Consider the following 19,873-nt stretch of genomic DNA (forward strand, 5'->3'; position numbering starts at 1 on the left):
AAAACCTCCGAGGTCCCTCCCACCAACCCCTAAAACAACTAAAGCACACAATAGACTGAATATTCCAGAAACAGAAATCCTGCCAGAAGATACATGTGAAAGACATCCTGAAACCAAACAATCCAGCTGATGAAAAATTGAAAAGTTCCACTTAAACTTTATCCATTTTCTCATTATGCCCTCTGTCTAATATAGAAATCTCTTGTCTCGTCTGGGTAACTTTCTTTATTTTTCTCCCTTTCTTTTTTAATCCCACCCCATATACTCCCATCTTCAATATGGCAAAAATATGTGAAATTTGTTTCTTTTGATTGGTTTTCTGTTTTCTAATTCTTCTTACTGCATTAGGGCATTTCTCCACCCTCATAGAAAACTCTCTTTGAACATCAATTCTTTCTAACCAGTGTTTTAAAAGGTGTGGGAGGCGTACACCTGGAGGCGCACCTCCAGGCGAGGCGCCCCCAAAATGCCTCGAGGCATATGCCAGAGGCGTTGACACCTCTGAGGCGTACGCCTCATGTGCAAGTAGGGGTGTCAATTGAACTCGGTTTGGTCCAATCCGATCCAGTCCAATGTGAGTCCATTATAAATGGACCAGGTCCAATCCAGTCCAATGAATATTTTGGACCATTTTGGACCGGTCCAATTCAATGTCTGGACCATCCAATCTGTTCAATTTCGTTTTGATTTAGATTGGTTTCAACCCAAACCTGGTCCATTGACACCTATATTCTTATCTTTATATCAATGGATCAGATATTGGCTTAATCCAACCCAGTCCAATATAAACTTATTACGGACAGACCAGGTCCAATCCAATCTAATAAATATTTTAGACCAGATTGGTCCAATCCAATGTCTTGTTGGTCTGTCCAGTCTGTCCAAATTGGTTTTGGACTGGACGGGGTCCAATCCAAAACCGGTCCGTTGACACCCTTATGTGCAAGAGGTGTACACTTCATACGTTTTTTTCATGAGGCGTTCTAGAGGTGTACACCTCATGCGCCTCATGTAAAAAGATAGGAAAAAAAACAAAGAAAAAAGAAAAAAAAGGAAAGAAAAGATAAGGGGAAAGAAAGTTGGATGGGGACTACCCCCCCTCCCCCTTTTAACTAGTGATATGCATCTTCATTCTTCTTAATATAAAAGATTTTTATTAAAAATAAAGAAAAATGAGATCCTCCTTCCTCTTCTCCCTCCTTCCTCTTCATCCTCCCCCCTCCTCTTAAGTAGGCTTATGCCTCCTTGTATTTGGGACGCTTATGCCTCTTACATTTTAAACTATGCCTCGTGCCTCCTTGCGCCTCTAGGTAGTGGAACACCTCACGTCACAACTCCACATTTTAAAACATTGTTTCTAACTGAAATATGACATTCTTCTCAAACAATTGATTGACACTCAGGTCTTCTCTACACTTCCCCTCCTCTACATCTCCAACCATCATTAAACTTCCAATTTCCTTAGTTGTCCCTGAACCAGAATCAGCCGCCCCCTTAATCTTCTCTTTTGTCTGGAATATAGTCTCTTCCACCTCCCTAAAAGCTTCTCTTGCGAAATCCTCTCCCCCCCCCAAGAAGAATAAACCCAACAATTTACTGACCTTCACCCTGTTTTCAGCAACCTTTTCATATATCCGCAGATTTCTCTGTGAGTCTCATCTATGGTTACTTTCTCCTCTGTATCCATTGCTCCATCCTCTTCTCCAGATTCTGCATCCTCTTGCAAAGGTGGTTCTATATTTTTGTTTCCTTATATAGATTCTTGATAAAGACTTTTTCTTTTTCCTATCCTCTTCATCAATGGTCTGAACTTCTTCCCTAAAGACCTGTAGTAGGCCATCATTTTCCAACTCAGGCCCAGTTTGATCTTCATTCCTCTCTCCCCCTCCTCCATGAACATTTTCCCCCAAGCTGTTCTCCCTTCCGCCTTTTTTCTTTTCCAGATTCCGGCTCTTCCAATATCTTGAAGTCATCTTCCTCAGAATTATCATCTTTTTTTGTGAGAACTTCTCCCTGTCGAGTCCACTCCATGACCTTGGACTCTGAACTTCCCACACAGCATCTCTTTTCTGAAACCTTCCTCGCACCTGGTTTGATTTTTTCTGAAACCTTCCTCTTCATCAATGGTCTGGACTTCTTCCCTAAAGACCTGTAGTAGGCCATCATTTTCCAACTCAGGCCCAGTTTGATCTTCATTCCTTTCTCCCCCTCCTCCATGAACATTCTCCCCCAAGCTGTTCTCCCTTCCGCCTTTTTTCTTTTCCAGATTCCGGCTCTTCCAATATCTTGAATTCATCTTCCTCAGAATTATCATCTTTTTTTGTGAGAACTTCTCCCTGTTGAGTCCACTCCATGACCTTGGACTCTGAACTTCCCACACAGCATCTCTTTTCTGAAACCTTCCTCGCACCTGGTTTGATATTTTCTGAAACCTTCCTCTTCATCAATGGTCTGGACTTCTTCCCTAAAGACCTGTAGTAGGCCATCATTTTCCAACTCAGGCCCAGTTTGATCTTCATTCCTCTCTCCCCCTCCTCCATGAACATTCTCCCCCAAGCTGTTCTCCCTTCCGCCTTTTTTCTTTTCCAGATTTCGGCTCTTCTAATATCTTGAAGTCATCTTCCTCAGAATTATCATCTTTTTTTGTGAGAACTTCTCCCTGTCGAGTCCACTCCATGACCTTGGACTCTGAACTTCCCACACAGCATCTCTTTTCTGAAACCTTCCTCGCACCTGGTTCAATCTCCTCAAAGGGAACCAAAGTTCATAAGCCTAAATAATTGGAGCAATCATCAAAACTTTCATTGTTATAGGGAGGCTTCTCAGGTTCATTGTTTTTGTTGAAGTTTGGTCGGTTTTTTGTGATTTTTTTAGAATAGTTGTGTTATGTTAGGAATTAGATAGGTAGTGGGGACCACAACAGTTATGTGAGTCCAAATTTTATTATGTTTTTGAGTCCTATTCATACTGTTTTATGCTTTGCCACCCTATAAGGGCATAGTAGCCTTTGTATTCTTATATTTTTATTATAAATAACAAATGAAGGGGGCGGCCAGAAGATAACTCTCCTACTTCTCAAGATTTCTTCTTCTCTTCTTCTCTTCTTCTCTTTCTCTCTCTCTCTCTCTCTTCCCTCTTCAAGAAAACACCTTTTTCTTTTATATTTTTTATATTTTTTAATTCCAGCAGGTTTTAGGGTTCTTGAAGCATTCTCATGCAGCCCTAGATCGGCCGATTGCATGAAGTAAGAAGAGGTTGATCAATCTGCTATTGATTGCTCAGTTCTTAGATTTTTTGGTGAGATCGAGTCATCGGGAAGGTGATCTATGTTTTGGCATCAAAATCAGGAGGAACTGGAGTATGGAGAAGAGTCCTAGAAAATCTGGACTCTTTGATCATGGTCTGATCTTGGGTGCATAGGTCTCGTTTGGCTTCTTTTATTTTTCTGTAGAGGGCGGTTAGTTTTTTGGACCTTTCAGGGCCTTTTGGAGTGGCCGATTCTATCTTCTCTCTATTGGGAGATGCTGGGAGGAGAGAGATTTCTCTCCAGTTAGGGTTTTCTTTTCCCAGAAAGGTTTGTTTTTGTAAGTGTGGTTTTAAATTGTTCTTGGAAGCTCTCAACTCTCTTTTTCAGTCTATTAAACTGTTTAAAGTAAGATGGAGAGTTGGAATACCGAACTGAAATCCACCAGTACCATGGGACTGGGTATTGGAGGTGGTAATGATATTTTTGGATATGGAATTATTACTACAATAAACTGGATGGAATAAACTATTTAGAATGGGAATAATCAGCCAAGATGGCCATTGGTTCCCATGGGAAGTTAAAGTACATCACTAGGGAGGAAAGGAAACTTGATATAGATTCCTCTTGGTGGGTACAAGAGAATTACATGGTGATGTCATGGCTGTGTAATTCTATGCTACCTCACATTGGAATTTTTCTTTTGTGGGCTAATACTGCTAATGAGATTTGGGATGAAGTGACTGAAACCTATTATCAAAAACAGAATGTAGTTAGAGCTTATCAGCTAAGAAATCAGGTGATTAGTATAAAACAGGGAAATAAATCTCTTGCTATGTATTTCTCCATGCTAAAAACCCTTTGGCAGGAGATAGACCACTTGGAGACTGTAACATGGGAAAGTGTCAATGATGCAGCAACCTATCAGAAACTGGTGGAGAAAAATAAGGTTTTTGAGTTCTTGGCAGGGCTGAACCTTGAATTTGACATTGCTAGACAACGTATCCTCTCTAGGGAGAGTATGACATTCTTTCAAGCCTATGCCTTTGTTTCTAGAGAGGAAAGTAGGAGGAATGTCGTGTTGAGACAGCCTGGGGTTGACTAGTCGGCTATGGTTAATACAACCAAACCTAAGCCGAATGGAGACAAGGAGAGTAGTGAGACTAGGAGGGAGGATAAGGACTTGGTGTGTGATTACTGTAAGAAGCTTAAGCATACCCGAGATACGTGTTGAAACTTCATCCACATCTTATGCCTGCTTGAATAAAGAACAAGAAGGGAAATGCAAATGTGGCCACTACAGGAGACTCTTCGGCCCCTCTTTCCCAAGCTGATTGGGAATCCATTGCAGTAGTAGTTGTGAGAACAGAATTTGAAAGATTTGGACAGCTTATGAGTAAGAAAGATACAACTAGTTCCAATCTTACAAATGGACAACAAAGTACAGGAACTAACTACACCACCTCTTTGGTACATACAGGCAGTTCATATGCAACTGCAAACCTTGCATCCACTTCAGGTAAGGAGGGACCTCCCTAGATTATAGACTCAAGAGCATTTGAGCACATGACTAATGCCCCTACCCTCTTCAGTTCTTATCAGTTATGCTCTGGTAGAGACAGTCTCTACAACAGATGGTTCCCATAATCCCATTGCTGGGAAGGGAATTGTTAGTGGTGTTAGTGAAGGGGTATTTCGGTCTTTGTACTTGTTGAGAATGTTGATGTGTATTATTATGTTAGTTCGAGTGCATCTTACTTAAAGAAGGGCACTTAAGTCTTTTCCAATAAGTTAATAATATAATAACAGGTCTGGCTGAATCTAGAGAGAACTTTTTCTCTAATTCGAACCAGCCCTTCTCTCTTTTCTTTCTTCTTTCCTCTCCTACTTCTTGCTGTTTACTTTACTTTACAGTCAATGAACAAGACAGAATTCTAGGGCAGGTCAAACTTCAACATGGTATCAGAGCAAGGTTAAACAAATCAGACTTGCTAGAATTCTATCTTCTGCGCATTTGAATTAGGGTTTCTCTTGGGTTTCTCAGCTGTGAGTTGGAGACTGGGAAAAGGGCTGAAAAGGAGTGATCGCCCTCTTCCCTAGGAGGTTCCTATGCCTCCGATTGTGTCGTTGGTGATTGGTTGCTGTGGTTTCTAAGCCCTAGTTATGGCTGGTACGTGTGGTGCAGTGGTGTCTCAGTCCTTCGTGTGGTTGGCCTTCAGGCGATGAGGTAAAGTTTTTTTTATGCATATTTTCTGTTATGGAATACATGAGAGGTGTAGTACAGTTCGTATGATGGGTTTTCAGATTGCAGTATGCTAGGGTTTATTCTGGTTTGTGTGTGATTCGAAGGGCAATAATGTCTACTTAATGGTGAAACTTCCGGTAGCTGTGGATTAGGGTTTGTGGTGTTACAAGTGTGGTTTTCAGCATTTGATATTGCTGAAATCAGTGTGTAGACTTTGGTGAGTAGGGTTTGTGGTGTTGCAGTTTTCAGCATTTAATACTGCTGAAATCAGTGTGCAGATTTCGGTGAGTAGGGTTTGTGGTGTTGCAGTTCTCAGCATTTATTACTATTGAAATCAGTGTGCAGATTTCGGTGAAGTGTCTATGTGTAGTGTGCATTGCGTAGTGCTCAGAATTCAGTGATAATGGAGTTCGGCAATGGCAGATAACAGTGATAGTAAACCTAGTGTCATAATATCTACTGACTACCTGAATGTCCAAATGACCTCCATTAAACTGAATGGAGAGAATTATGTCCCTTGGGCCAAGTCTGTAGAGGGTTTTTTGAAGGCGAAGAAGAAAGTGAAGCACATAAGAGAGGAGAAACCCCCCGCTAATTCTCAGGAGTATGAAGACTGGGAACAGGAAGATGCACAGATCATTACATGGTTGTGGAACAGTATGGAACCCAGAATCAGTGTGAAATTCATGTTTCTTGACACAGCCAAAGAGGTGTGGGATCATGCTAAGAAACTGTATTCAGGTCAGGATAATACCACTAGGGTATATCAACTATATCAGGAATACTTCAATCTGCAACAGGGAAATTAGAGCCTTGAGGAGTACTATGCCAGTGTGAGGAATATCCGTAATGAGTTAAATGTCTATCATCCTCTCACTTTTGATGTCAAAGTTCAACAACAACAACGAGAGCAGCTTGATGTGACACGGTTTCTGATGGGGCTGAAGTCTGAGTATGAACCAGTACGAGCCCAGATACTAGGGGGATTTGCTCTTCCATCTTTCGAGGTGTTTGCTCGTCTTTGGAGGGCTTCCATTGGATCCATGGATTCTAATATCTCAGATAAATCAGCATTTGCAGTGTCGAGAGGTCGAGGTGGCAGAAGTGGGGCTTGAGGAGCCCAGCCTGGCAGGAGTGGTAGTGGTGGATCTACACATATCTGTGGTGGTGGTCGTACTGGAGGCAGAGATTCAGGGGGAGCTCGTGGTAGAGGACGTGGCTCGGGTCCACGGAAGTGTACTCATTGTGGTTTGGATGGACATACTATTAACTACTGCTATGACTTACATGGTCCTCCCTCGACGTGGGCCAACCATGCCATGACTAGTGACACCAATTTCAGCTCTAGACAGGAGAACCGGTCAGTTGACCCGATGCCTTCTACTCCCTTAGATGGTCCAGGCAAGGAGATGGTGAGTGTTCCTCGGGATGAGTATGAAAGGTTTGTTCAATCCAAGTCGCAACAGAACACAACTACTTTTGCACACTCAGGTATGGCTTGTTTGGCATCCACACCCAACCCCTGGATTATGGACTCTGGAGCCTCCGATCACATGACGGGAACTCCAGGTGTGTTTTCATCTCTCACTCATTGCTCAACATCACAATCTGTTACCTTTGCTAATGGCTCCACATCATCTATCTGTGGTGTTGGTAATGTTGACCTAGACCCTGTATCCCTATCCTCTGTTTTATATGTACCTAAGCTTCCATTTAATCTTATGTCTGTTAGTAAGCTGACCAAGTTCCATAAGTGTCCCATCACATTTTACCCTTCTATGTGTGTTTTTCAGGATCTCAAGACGGGGATGAAGATTGGTGGAGGGCATGAAGCCGGTGGACTATATTATCTTGATGGTGGTGGAAGAACGTCAATGGCCTTTTAGTCATTCATTTCTCCTCTCCAGTGGCATTGTAGATTTGGTCATCCTTCGCTAAAAGTGTTGCAGTCCTTAGTCCCTTTATTGAGTCAACTTTCTGTTTTAGATTGTGAGTCATGTCAATTTGGGAAACACCATCGTGTTCCCTTTCGTTCTAGGGTCGATAACCGTGTGTCGAGTCTTTTTTCTTTAATTCATTCAGATGTTTGGGGTCCTTATAAAGTGATGTCATATAATGGATACAGATATTTTGTTATTTTTGTTGATGACTGTTCAAGAATGACGTGGCTCTATTTAATGAAAGAAAGAAGTGAATTATTTGCCATCTTCTAGAAATTTTATGCTTAGATCCGCAATCAATTTGGCGTTCACATCAAAATTTTTCGTTCTGATAATGGTTGTGAATACTTGTCTTCATCTTTTCAAGAATACTTGGACTAACATGGTATTATACACCAAACTTCATGTACCTACACTCCGCAACAAAATGGGGTTGTTGAGAGAAAGAACCGCCATCTTGTAGAAACGGCACGGTCCCTCATGCACTACATGAATGTTCGCAAAACCGTTTGGAGCGATGCAATGCTCACCTCTTGTTTTTTAATTAATCGGATGCCCACATCTATCCTTGATGGTCGTTCTCCTTTTAGTGTCTTATTCCCCAACATGTCTCCGTTTCCGCTTTCTCCTCGGGTATTTGGGTGTGTCTACTTCGTTCATAATCTGGGTCCCGGGACTGACAAGTTAGATTCACGTTCCCTGAAATGTATCTTTCTTGGCTATTCCCAAACTCAGAAACAAGTGTTATCATCCCAATTCTCGTCGTTCCTTGGTATGTGCTGATGTTACATTCTTCGAGTCTACTCCGTTCGTGGGGTCCGATGCTGCTGCTTCCTCCACATCACCACCTCTTCTTCCTCTTCTTGTGGCTGTTCCACCTCCTCTGGTTCCAGTCATGCCTACGTTCTTGTCTCCGGTGCCACCGTCTGTTGACCGTCCACCCATCCGTCACGTGTATACACATCGCCCGCGTGTACCGGCTGCAGCTCCTCCAGCTTCATCACCGTCGACAGATCCAGCTCCAGCTCCGACACCAGCCTCCGACCTAGATCTTCCTATTGCCTCCGGAAAGGTAAACGTACTTGCACCCTTCACCCTATTTCCAATTTTGTTTCACTTACCCACCTCTCAGCCTACCATCGCCAGTTCATCTCTTTGTTATCCTCCGTGGTTGTTCCTAAGGATGTCCAGGAAGCCCTTACCTCTCCAGAGTGGTGCCGTGCTATGGAAGAAGAGCTCTCTACTCTGCATCATAATCACACTTGGGATCTCACCGCTCTTCCTTGTGGGAAGCAGGCTGTCGGTTGTAAGTGGGTGTATAGTGTTAAGTACTTGCCAGATGGTCGTGTTGAGCGCCTGAAGGCGCGACTAGTTGCCAAAGGGTACTCCCAAACCTATGGCATTGACTACACAGAGACATTCTCCCCTGTTGCTAAGATAGGGTCAGTTCGTGTCGTCATCTCCCTTGCAGCTATGTATGATTGGCCTCTCCCTCAGCTAGATATCAAAAATGCCTTTTTGCATGGTGATTTGCTCGAGGAGGTCTACATGGAGCAACCACCACGGTTTGTTGCTCAGGGGGAGGATGGTAAGATATGCAGACTTAAGAAGGCTATTTATGGACTTAAATAGTCCCCTCGAGCATGGTTTGGTAGGTTCAGTGAGGTGGTCAAGAAGTTTGGTATGAAACAGTGCCAAGTTGATCACTTTGTCTTCAGTTTTGACTCTTCGGCAGGCAAAATAATATTGGTGGTGTATGTGGATGATATCGTTGTGACTGGGAATGATAAAATGGGCATTGACAGATTGAAGGCATTCCTACAGGAACACTTTCAGACAAAGGACCTTGGCAAGTTGAAATACTTTTTGGGCATAGAGGTAGCAAGATCTTAGCATGGCATTAATTTGTGTCAGAGGAATTATAATGTTTGATTTACTGGAAGAAACAGGGTTGTTGGGTACTAAACCGGCTGAGACACCTATGGAAACAAATACGAGGCTGAGCAGTGATATAGGTGAAGTATTTGAAGACCCTGGCAGATACCAACGCCTTGTAGGCAAACTAAATTATCTAACCATTACTCGGCCAGATATTTCATTTGCGGTTAGTGTGGTGAGTCAGTTCATGCAGAAACCTTTGGTCCCACATTGGAATGCAGTGCTAAGGATTGTGAGGTATCTGAAAGGAGCTCCTGGTCGTGGTTTGTTGTACAGGAGTGGTGGAAAATTGGTAGTAGAAGGATACACCGATGCTGATTGGGCAGGTTCTATGTTTGATAGACGATCTACCACAGGCTATTGCACCTTTCTGGGGGGTAACCTGGTAACGTGGAAAAGTAAGAAGCAAACAGTTGTGGCAAGAAGTAGTGCAGAAGCAGAATATAGGACCATGGCACATACTGCTTGTGAATTAGTGTGGCTGAGGAACCTTCTACAGGAGATAGGATATGACATCAGTACTCCAATGAAGCTCTATTGTGACAATCAGGCAACGGTTCATATCTCTTCCAATCCGGTGTTTCATGAAAGAACCAAGCACATCGAAGTTGACTGTCATTTTGTGAGAGAGAAGGTGCTAAATGGGGTGATAGAAATTGCATATGTTAGTACGGGAAACCAGTGGGCAGACTTGTTTACAAAAGGTTTGAGTCGGGGGAGAGTGGACTACATATGTAACAAGCTGGGATTATATGATATATACTCACTAGCTTGAGGGGGAGTGTTAGTGGTGTTAGTGAAGGGGTATTTTGATCTTTCTACTTGTTGAGAATGTTGATGTGTACTGTTATGTTAGTTCGAGTGCCTTTTACTTAAAGAAGGGCACTTAAGTATTTTCCAATAAGTTAATAATATAATAACAGGTCTGGCCGAATCTAGAGAGAACTTATTCTCTAATTCGAACCAGCCCTTCTCTCTTTTCTTTCTTCTTCTTTCCTTTCCACTTCTTGCTGTTTATTTTACTTTACATTCAACGAACAAGACAGAATTCTAGGGCAGGTCAAACTTCAACAGGAACAATTAGAGTGACCAATGATATTACTTTATCTTCTATCTTACATGTCCCTAAACTTCATACTAACCTATTTTTAGTTAGTTCTTTGACAAAAAATCTGAATTATTCATTGACTTTCCTTCCTAGTAATTGTGTTTTGTAGGATCTGGAGTCAAAGATGATTGGGAGTGGTCATGAGGTGAATGGAGTTTTACCTTCTGGATGAGATTCTGAGATATCAGAGTCACCATGTTAGTAGTAGTAGTAGATCAGAGTTAGTGAGTCAGATTATGCTCTGGCATAATCAGTTAGGGCATCTTTTTTTCAGTTCTTTAAAATTTCTGGTTCCAAAGTTATTTGAGTTCGTTCAGTTATCTACCTTAAGAGTGTGAGAGTTGTTAGTTGGGAATACATTATAGACATTCTTTTAAACCAAGTAATAAAATAAGTATTTTTGCTTTTGATATTGTTCACATTGAAGTATGGAGACCATATCACGTTCCTTCCATGGGTGGCTACCGTTATTTCCTCTTATTTGTGGATGATTATACATGGTATTCTTGGGTGTATTTGATGAGATCCTGTGATGAGGTCCCTAATATTGTCTGATAGTTCCATCGGATGGTTTTCACACAATTTGGAGTAAGAACTAAGGCCTTCAGATCGGATAATGCCAGAGAGTATTTTGAGAAGGACTTAACCTCATATTTTTTGGAGCATGGTGTAATTCATCAAAGTAGTTGTGCACATACATCTCTTTAGAATGGAGTAGCAAAGAGGAAAAATAAACGCATTGTGGAAGTGGCAAGAAGTCTTATGGTATGTGTAGTTTCTTGTGATGATTGAGAGAGAGAGAGAGAGAGATAGGACGGATGATAGAAAGGAAAGGCCAAAAAACTCAGTACTAGCAGTCACCAGTTTTCTATTTATATTAATCTTTATAAAAAGGCAAAATTACAAGTATGCCCCTGGCGGCATATCCTAGAATAAGAACAATAGAAAAAGAAAAAAAGAAAGGACTAGTAAAGTAACTGAAACTGTCCCACTAACATCAATTATAATGAACACTCAAGCCTTACAACACTCCCCCTCAAGTTGGGCTGAAGATGTCTATCATGCTCAGTTTGTCACATAGCTCATTGTGCCTCGAACACGGAAGTCCTTTTGTGAGGACATCAGCAAGCTGTTCCTTGGTGTTGACATAAGGGATACAAATCTCCCTTTTTTCCAATTTCTCTCTTATGAAGTGCTTATCCACCTCAATATGCTTAATCCTCTCATGTAGAACTGGGTTGCTGGCGATGTTTATTGCAGCCTTGTTGTCACAATAAAGAGACATAGGGTTATGAACAACAACTCCAAGCTCACCTAGGAGGTTCTTTAGCCAAAGGACTTCAGCCACCCCATGTGCCATAGCTCTATACTCAGCTTCTGCACTTGATCTTGCTACTACACTTTGCTTCTTGCTCTTCCAGGTCACCAGATTTCCTCCCACAAATGTGCAATACCCACTAGTGGACTTTCTATCATCTACTGCTCCTGCCCAATCAACATCTGTAAAGACTTCCACCTTCAGGTGATTGTGTTTACTGAATAGTAGGCCTGTTCCTGGATGTTTCTTCAGGTATCTAAGGACTCTCTCTGCTGCCTCCATGTGTGGCTTATTAGGAGAATGCATAAACTGGCTCAGAACTCCAACTGAATAGGCAATATCTAGACGGGTCATGGACAGATAAATTAGCTTTCCCACTAACCTTTGGAACTGCTTTACATCTTTCAGAGGTTCACCAATACAGTCACCTAGCTTGTGGTCCGCATATATAGGAGTGTCTGCCGGCCTTGCACCTAACTTATCTGTATCCTGTAATAGATCAAGGGTGTATTTCCTTTGAGAGACAAAGATACCCCTTTTTGAACGGGCAACTTCAATCCCAAGGAAATACTTTAGGAGTCCTAGATCTTTCATTTGGATGCAAGGAATTGTTTCAATTTTTGTATCTCTGAACTCCAGCTCCTTGTAATGATGATATCGTCTACATACACTATCAATACGGCAACCTGCTCCTGACATCTCTTCACAAAAAGTGTATGATCAGACTGGCACTGTTGGAACCCCATCTCTTGAACTGCCATGTGAAACTTACTGAACCAGGCTCTGGGAGACTGTTTTAAGCCGTAGAGAGACTTCCGCAGCTTGCACACCTTGTTTTCACTTCCCTTGGCAGAGAATCCAGGAGGTTGAACCATGTATACCTCTTCTTCCAAGTCACCATTCAGGAAGGCATTCTTTATGTCCAGTTGATGCAATTCCTAGTCAAAATTAGCAGCTAAGGATAGGAGAACCCTAATCGAGTTCATCTTAGCCATCGGGGAAAAAGTCTCATCATAGTCAACTCCATATACCTGTGTGTACCCTTTGGCTACTAGTCTTGCTTTGTACCTTTCAACTGTTCCATCTGCCTTGTGCTTAACTGTGAACACCCATCTGCATCCCACGGGTTCTTTCCCCTCTAGAGGATCCACCAATTCCCAAGTCTGATTTTTGTGGAGGGCATCAATCTCCTCCTTCATGGCACCTATCCACTCAGGGAATTTTAAGGCTTCTGCAACATTCTTGGGAACAGGGACACAGTCAACTGCCGATAGGAAGGCTCGGTACACGGGAGAGATGTGGTCATAGGAAACAAAGTGGGTAATGGGATGTTTGGTAGTGCACGACCTGACTCCCTTTCGTTGAGCAATAGGGATGTCTAGGTCGTCCACAGTGGGAGAAGGGTTAGGGGTTGGACTTACCTCCTGGGATTCTGATGATGTCAGTTGCTTAGTGGTTGGCTGCTCCACATTTCTATCACACTACTGGTCTCTTCGACGAGTACGCTGGAAGACACGGAAGGGAGTGAGGTCCGGAATAGAAGGAAGGGACACCTGAACTTGCTTCTCCTATTCCACACTACGGCTCTCCCCCTGAGGAGGGAAGAATAGCTCGGATTCAAAGAAGGACACGTCCATAGACACAAATTATTTACGACTGACTGGATCAAAACACCGATACCCCTTTTGAGAGGATGGGTACCCCAGGAAGACACAAGGAATAGACCGAGGGTCTAACTTACCTCTGGATGGAGACAAATCGTGGACAAAGGTCCGAAAACCAAAGACTCTCATGGGGATGGAAAATAAAGGTGACTGAGGGTATACTAACTGATGAGGAGCCATGTAATTTAACACTCTGGAGGGCATGCGATTGATGACATACGCAGCTGTAAGTATAGCATCCACCCAAAACCTTTTTGGTACATTCATGTGGAACATCATCCTGCGGGCTATCTCAAGGAGGTGCCTGTTTTTCCTTTCTGCAACCCCATTTTGCTGTGGTGTTCTGGCGCATGAGCTTCTATGAATAGACCCATGGGAGGCGAAGAACTCATTTAGCTCCCCATGGAAGTATTCCTTCGCATTATCGAATTGGAAGATCTGTATTTCAACATGGAACTGTGTAAACACCATCCTCTGGAAGTCTTGCACTATCTTTGGAACATCGTCTCTGCTACGCATAGGGATTACCCATGTATAGCGAGAGTAATCATCAATCAGTGTAATAAAATATCGATATCCACCCTCAGAGGTTACATTTGTAGGCCCCCATACATCAGAATACACAATATGAAAAGAAACACTTGATCTTTTATTGCTGGAATGAAAAGTTGTTCTACATTGTTTACTCAACTGACACGTTTGACACATGAACTCTGATACTGAACACGACTTAAATAAAAGTGGAAACAAACATTTTATTATTTCAAAAGAAACATGACCTAAACGACTGTGCCACAACAAAATTTGACTCTTATTTGATTGACTACGTGACTCTGAGGATGACACAGAAAGACCAGCTTTGTTGTCGAGAATGTAGAGACCATCCAGCAGGCTTCCTCTACCAATCGTCCTCTCAGCAGTTCGGTCCTGAAAAACACATGAATTAGCAAAAAATGTTACATTACAGTTTAAAGAACTTGTAATGCTACTAATTGAAAGCAAATTTATGGGAAGTTGAGGGACATGCAAAACACAATTCAGGTTAAGGCCATGGGGAAGGGATATCGATCCTTGACCGGCAATGGAAGAAAATGAACCATCTGCAAGTTTCACTCTATCCCTTCCTGATAAAAGGCTATAAGAATGGAATAGGTTAGGCTTACCGGTTATGTGATTTGAGGCCCCTAAGTCAATAATCCAAGGGGAATCTGTGGGAGTGACATGGAATGCAGAAGCCACATTACCTGAAGTGGATGCAAAGGAGGTAGAGGGAGTACCAGTGACTGAGCTATCCAATTGCTGCAATGCCCTACCATAAGATTCCAGATGCTCCCTGAATGAATTCATTATATCCTCCTTGGGGTCAGGTTTATTAGGAGAGTCCCGGGTACTACCGGCAACCTGAGTGTCTTGGGTTGCTACATGTGCTGCACTCGTTCTTTTCACGTGACCTTTACCCTGTTCTTGATTCTTTGCTGCCCACTTGGGTTTCCCATGGATGTCCCAACAGGTGTCACGTGTATGTCGTGACCTTCTACAATGGGTACAAAAGAGTTTATCTTTATCATCTACCTTCTTAGGATCACCTTTCTTCCTTGTTGGGCTGTTATTCACCGTAGCCAAGGCAACTTGTTGCTCACCTTTGGCTATAACCATCACACTCCGCCTGCTTTCTTCAGATTGGACGAGGGAGTATACTTCGTGTACTGTAGGCAATTCCTTGCTTCCTAGAATCTGCACCCTTAATGGTTCATATACAGGGTTCAGCCCTAACAAGAAGGAAAACACTCGCTGCTGAGAGATCAGCTTCCTATAGGCCTTAGCATTATCATCGTGCTTCCACTCTATGGCCTGATAATGGTCAAACTCCTTCCATATGGAGGTAAGAGCCGAATAATATGAGGACAAGCTGCGGTTTCCCTATTTACAGGTGGAGGACTCAGGTTGTAGTTGGTAAATCTTGGCATAATGCCTTTGCTCAGAGTAGGTACTTCTGGCCTATTCCCAGATCTCACTGGCGGTGTCTGCCCACATAAAATTCTTCTTCACATCAGGTTCCATAGCTGCAAGGAGCCAAGACATCACCATACTGTTTTCTTGGTCCCACCTATCATGTTCAGCTGTATCACCCTTAGGTTCTTTCACCCTTCCATTGATGTAACCGGCCTTACCCCTTGCTGTTACATAGAGTTTTACACTCTTAGTCCACTCCAGGTAGTTCAAACCATTCAAGGGGGTGATTGACATGGGAAAGACCATGGTTTCACCTCCCATACCTGCTGTATTGCGGGTTGAGGTGTTCCCCAGTGTGGTCAGTTCCTGACTTGCCATTGGAAATTACAACCAACCAGTCCAAATGCCACCTAACAGCACAACCGCCACAACTGGAATGTGGCAACTCAGGGTTTACTTCTATGGATGTGAGCAACAAGCTATTCAATACTGCTGAGAGCACAAGAACTGTTCAACACTAGATCAGAACCTGCTAGGGTTTCATTGCACCATCAACTCCCTCCTTCGATTAGGGTTTCAGCAGACCAGTACCATTCCACGGCTAGACACAACTAAGGTTTTCAGCAACTGTCGCATGAGTCCACTAAGGTTTCAGTAGAAGTACAACCGTAGGACTGACTAGGGTTTCTGCAAGCATAGTGGGTTTCTGCAAACACAGTCGCTAGAGAGAACTAAAAAACACAAGCTGCCGCTAGTTTTTTTTTTTTTTTTCTTTTTCTCCTTTTCCTTTTGAAACAAAAGTAGTCACGTCCAATCCCCTTCGGAAAGACTGATGCTAGGATTGTAGGTCTTCTCCAACCCAGAAATTTCGCTCTGATACCATGTAGTTTCTTGTGATGATTGAGAGAGAGAGAGAGAGAGATAGGTACGGATGATAGAAAGGAAAGGCCAAAAAACTCAGTACTGGCAGCCGCCAGTTTTCTATTTATATTAATCTTTATAAAAAGGCAAAATTACAAGTATGCCTCTGGCGGCATATCCTAGAATAAGAACAATAGAAAAAGAAAAAAAGAAAGGACTAGTAAAGTAACTGAAACTGTCCCACTAACATCAATTACAATGAACACTCAAGCCTTACAACAGTATGTGCTTCAGTTCCTATCCACTTATGGGGAGATGCAGTTCTTACAGCTGTGCACTTGATTAACCGTGTTCCTTCACATATTTTGGGGTTTAAGGTGCCATTCAACCTTCTTTTTCCAACTACAGAGATGTTTCACATACCTTTGAGGGTTTTTGGTTGTGTGTCCTTTGTTCACATTCTTGGTCCCCATCGCAATAAATTGGATTCTAATGCCAAGAAATTTGGGAATGCTCAGAACCAAAAGGGGTATTGTTGTTATGACCCTGTGACGAGGAGCAGATTTGTCACTATGGATGTTACTTTTTTTGAATCTACCTTCTACTTCTCAAGTGGTTCTTAAGGGAGAGAGTTTTGGGGAGGAGAACTTACAGTCTGTTCCTCTTCCTATTTCTTTTTGTGCCTCCATTAGTTCCACTAGCACCTTCATCAGTTTCTCTATCTGAGCCACTATGGGCAGCCTCACAAAAGTACCAGCGCCGGTAGATGATGGTTGGCTCCATACATCCACAACCCACACCACTCTCCATCAGTCCTTTTGAAGCTCCAGATTCTGCAGATATATTTCCAGGTATTCCCCTTGAGCTTAAGCTTGTCATTTCTTCTAATTATAATGTTCCTATACTTAACACTATTGTTGCAGCTGATTCCACTGACATTGATCTTCCCATTACTCTTCACAAAGGGAAGAGAAAGTGTACAATCCATTGCATTTCACACCATCTTTCTTATAGTGCCTTATCACCCTCTTATCGAGCTTTCCTTTCTTCCTTGGATTCTGTGTCTATACCCGGGAATGTTACTGAGGCTCTTTCCAAACCTGAGTCGAAAACAGCCATGCAAGAAGAAATGGAAGCGTTGATTAAGAACCAAACTTGGGAAATAGTTGATCTTCCTCCAAACAAGGAAACAATCGGATGTAGATGGGTGTTCACTGTGAAGTATAGGGCTAATGGTAGGATAGAGAGGTACAAGGCAAGGTTGGTAGCAAAAGGGTATACTCAAACATATGGCATTGATTATCTGGAAACTTTTGCATTAGTAGCCAAGATGAGTTCAGTTTGTATTCTGTTGTCTCTAGCAGTAACCAATTCATGGCCTCTGTTTCAGCTTGATGTTAAAAATGCATTCCTCAACGGTGATTTACAGGAGGTATATATGGACATTCCAACAGGTTTTTATGAAAATATTGATATAGGAAAGGTGTGCAAACTCAGAAAACCATTGTATGGCTTGAAACAATCACTTAGGGCTTGGTTTGACAGGTTCAGAGGGGCCCTTATCCGTTTTGGGTACACACAAACCTAGTCTGATCACACCCCTCTTGTGAAGAGGAGAGACACTCTTGTGTCAATTCTGATTGTATATGTGGATGATATAGTGGTTACAGGAAATGATTTGGAGGAGATTGATGCTCTCAAAAGGTTATTGTACTAAGAATTTGGGATCAAAGACCTTGGTGAGCTCATATACTTCTTGGGGATTGAGGTTGCAAGGTCCAAGCATGGGATTTTCATTTCTCAAAGAAAGTATGTTCTTGACCTACTACGGGAGACTGGGAAGTTGGGAACCAAACCAGCTGATACTCCTATTGATCCAAACCATAGAATTAATGTTGTAGATGGTGAGTTGGTAAAAGATGTGGGGAGGTACCAGAGAATGGTTGGCCGACTGCTATATTTGTGTATAACACGACCGGATATTTCCTATGCTGTCAGTGTTGTGAGTCAGTACATGCATGCACCTCGAGTTCAGTACTGGGAAGCTATTTGAGAGAATACTTGCATACTTGAAGAAGCACCCCAACAAAGGCATTATCTTTTCAAACTATGAAAATCTGAAATTGGAATCCTATATAGATGCAGACTGGGCAGGGTGTTTAGATGACAGGAGATCTACATCAGGAGTATGCACCTTCGTAGGTGGAAACTTGATTTCATGGAAAAGCAAGAAGCAATCGGTTGAGACTACGTCAAGTGTAGAGGCCGAGTATAGATCCATGGCCCATGGTGTCTCAAAACTACTTAGGTTAGATCCCTATTGAGCGAGATTGGGGTGAAAACAAAGGAGCCTATGATGTTGTACTATGACAATCAGGCTGCAATCAACATTGCCCATAATCCAATCCAGCATGATAGAACAAAACACATTGAAGTTGATAGGCACTTCATAAGGGAGAGGGTAACCATCGGAAAAATTTGCTTGTCTTATGTCTCTTCAGAGTCACAATTGGCTGATGTTCTCACTACAGGGGTTGCAAAGAACAAACTTGAACATGATCTACGCAAGTTGGGAATGTGTGACATCTACTCCCAACTTGAGGGGGAGTGTTGAAGTTTGGTCAATTTTTGGTGATTTATTTTAGAATAGTTGTTTTATGTTAGGAATTAGATAGGTAGTGGGGACCACAATAGTTATGTGAGTCCTAATTTTATTATGTTTTTGAGTCCTATTCATATTGTTTTATGCTTTGCCACCCTATAAGGGCATAATAGTCTTTGTATTCTTATATTTTTATTATAAATAACAAGTGAAGGGGGTGGCCAGAATAGAGCTCTCATACTTCTCAAGATTTCTTCTTCTCTTCTCTTTCTCACTCTCTCTCTCTTCCCTCTTCAAGTAAACACCTTTTTCTTTTATATTTTTTTTTAATTCCAGCAGATTTCTACTGTTTTCAATATTACGAGGAGACTTGCCGAGATTTTCCGGCAAGTTGCTAAAAGACCCTTGAAACCCGCCGAGTTCAGATCACTCACCCCTGGGGTCTGAACTGCTCTCTTTTCCTGGTTCAAGGTCTAGCCTAATCGGGTTAGAAAACAAAACCAGCTTTATGCTACCCACCCCCTTCTGTTTCTCGAGCTCAACGTCTCCTTTTCCAAAAACACTTAAACTTTGGAACCTTCCCGAAGAGTGAACATTATTCGACCCTCCCTTCGCCCCTTCTTCCTAGTCTATCACATTAAATGAGCGTCTCTCTTCCAGTCTTTGTCTGCCACGTGGTCTGCTCTGTGCCCTGCCTCGTCAGCTTCATCTTCAACCTCTTGCCTTTCCCTCCACAGTCCACAGTGACGCTTCATGTTCCGACGCAATCTAGATCTTTGTCCAAGCTCCATCAGAGAAAACATCAATAGATCGAGGAACTTCATCCGGCTTCACTCCAGCAATTTCTACCACTGCATAGAAGAGATTTGAGATGTTACAGGATATGAACATCCCTCCTGATGTCGTTACTACCTTCTCCAACACAGATTCTTCCAACGATAAAAGGGAGCCCAAACAATCTTGTTGAAGTTTGACCTGCCCTAGAATTCTGTCTTGTTCG

At 42.5% G+C, this 19,873-nt stretch overlaps 1 protein-coding gene across 2 annotated transcripts in view; it reads left to right on the forward strand.

The window, feature by feature from the left end:
* The window catches only part of LOC104609721 (NADH dehydrogenase [ubiquinone] iron-sulfur protein 4, mitochondrial-like), a 41,902-nt gene that overhangs the window by 5,860 nt on the left and 16,169 nt on the right, over nt 1-19,873 (forward strand). The window lies entirely within an intron of this gene.

The sequence above is a fragment of the Nelumbo nucifera genome, chromosome 1 (assembly GCF_055504915.1).
Source record: "Nelumbo nucifera cultivar China Antique chromosome 1, China Antique-T2T, whole genome shotgun sequence".
In the NCBI taxonomy this organism is placed as follows: Eukaryota; Viridiplantae; Streptophyta; class Magnoliopsida; order Proteales; family Nelumbonaceae; genus Nelumbo; species Nelumbo nucifera.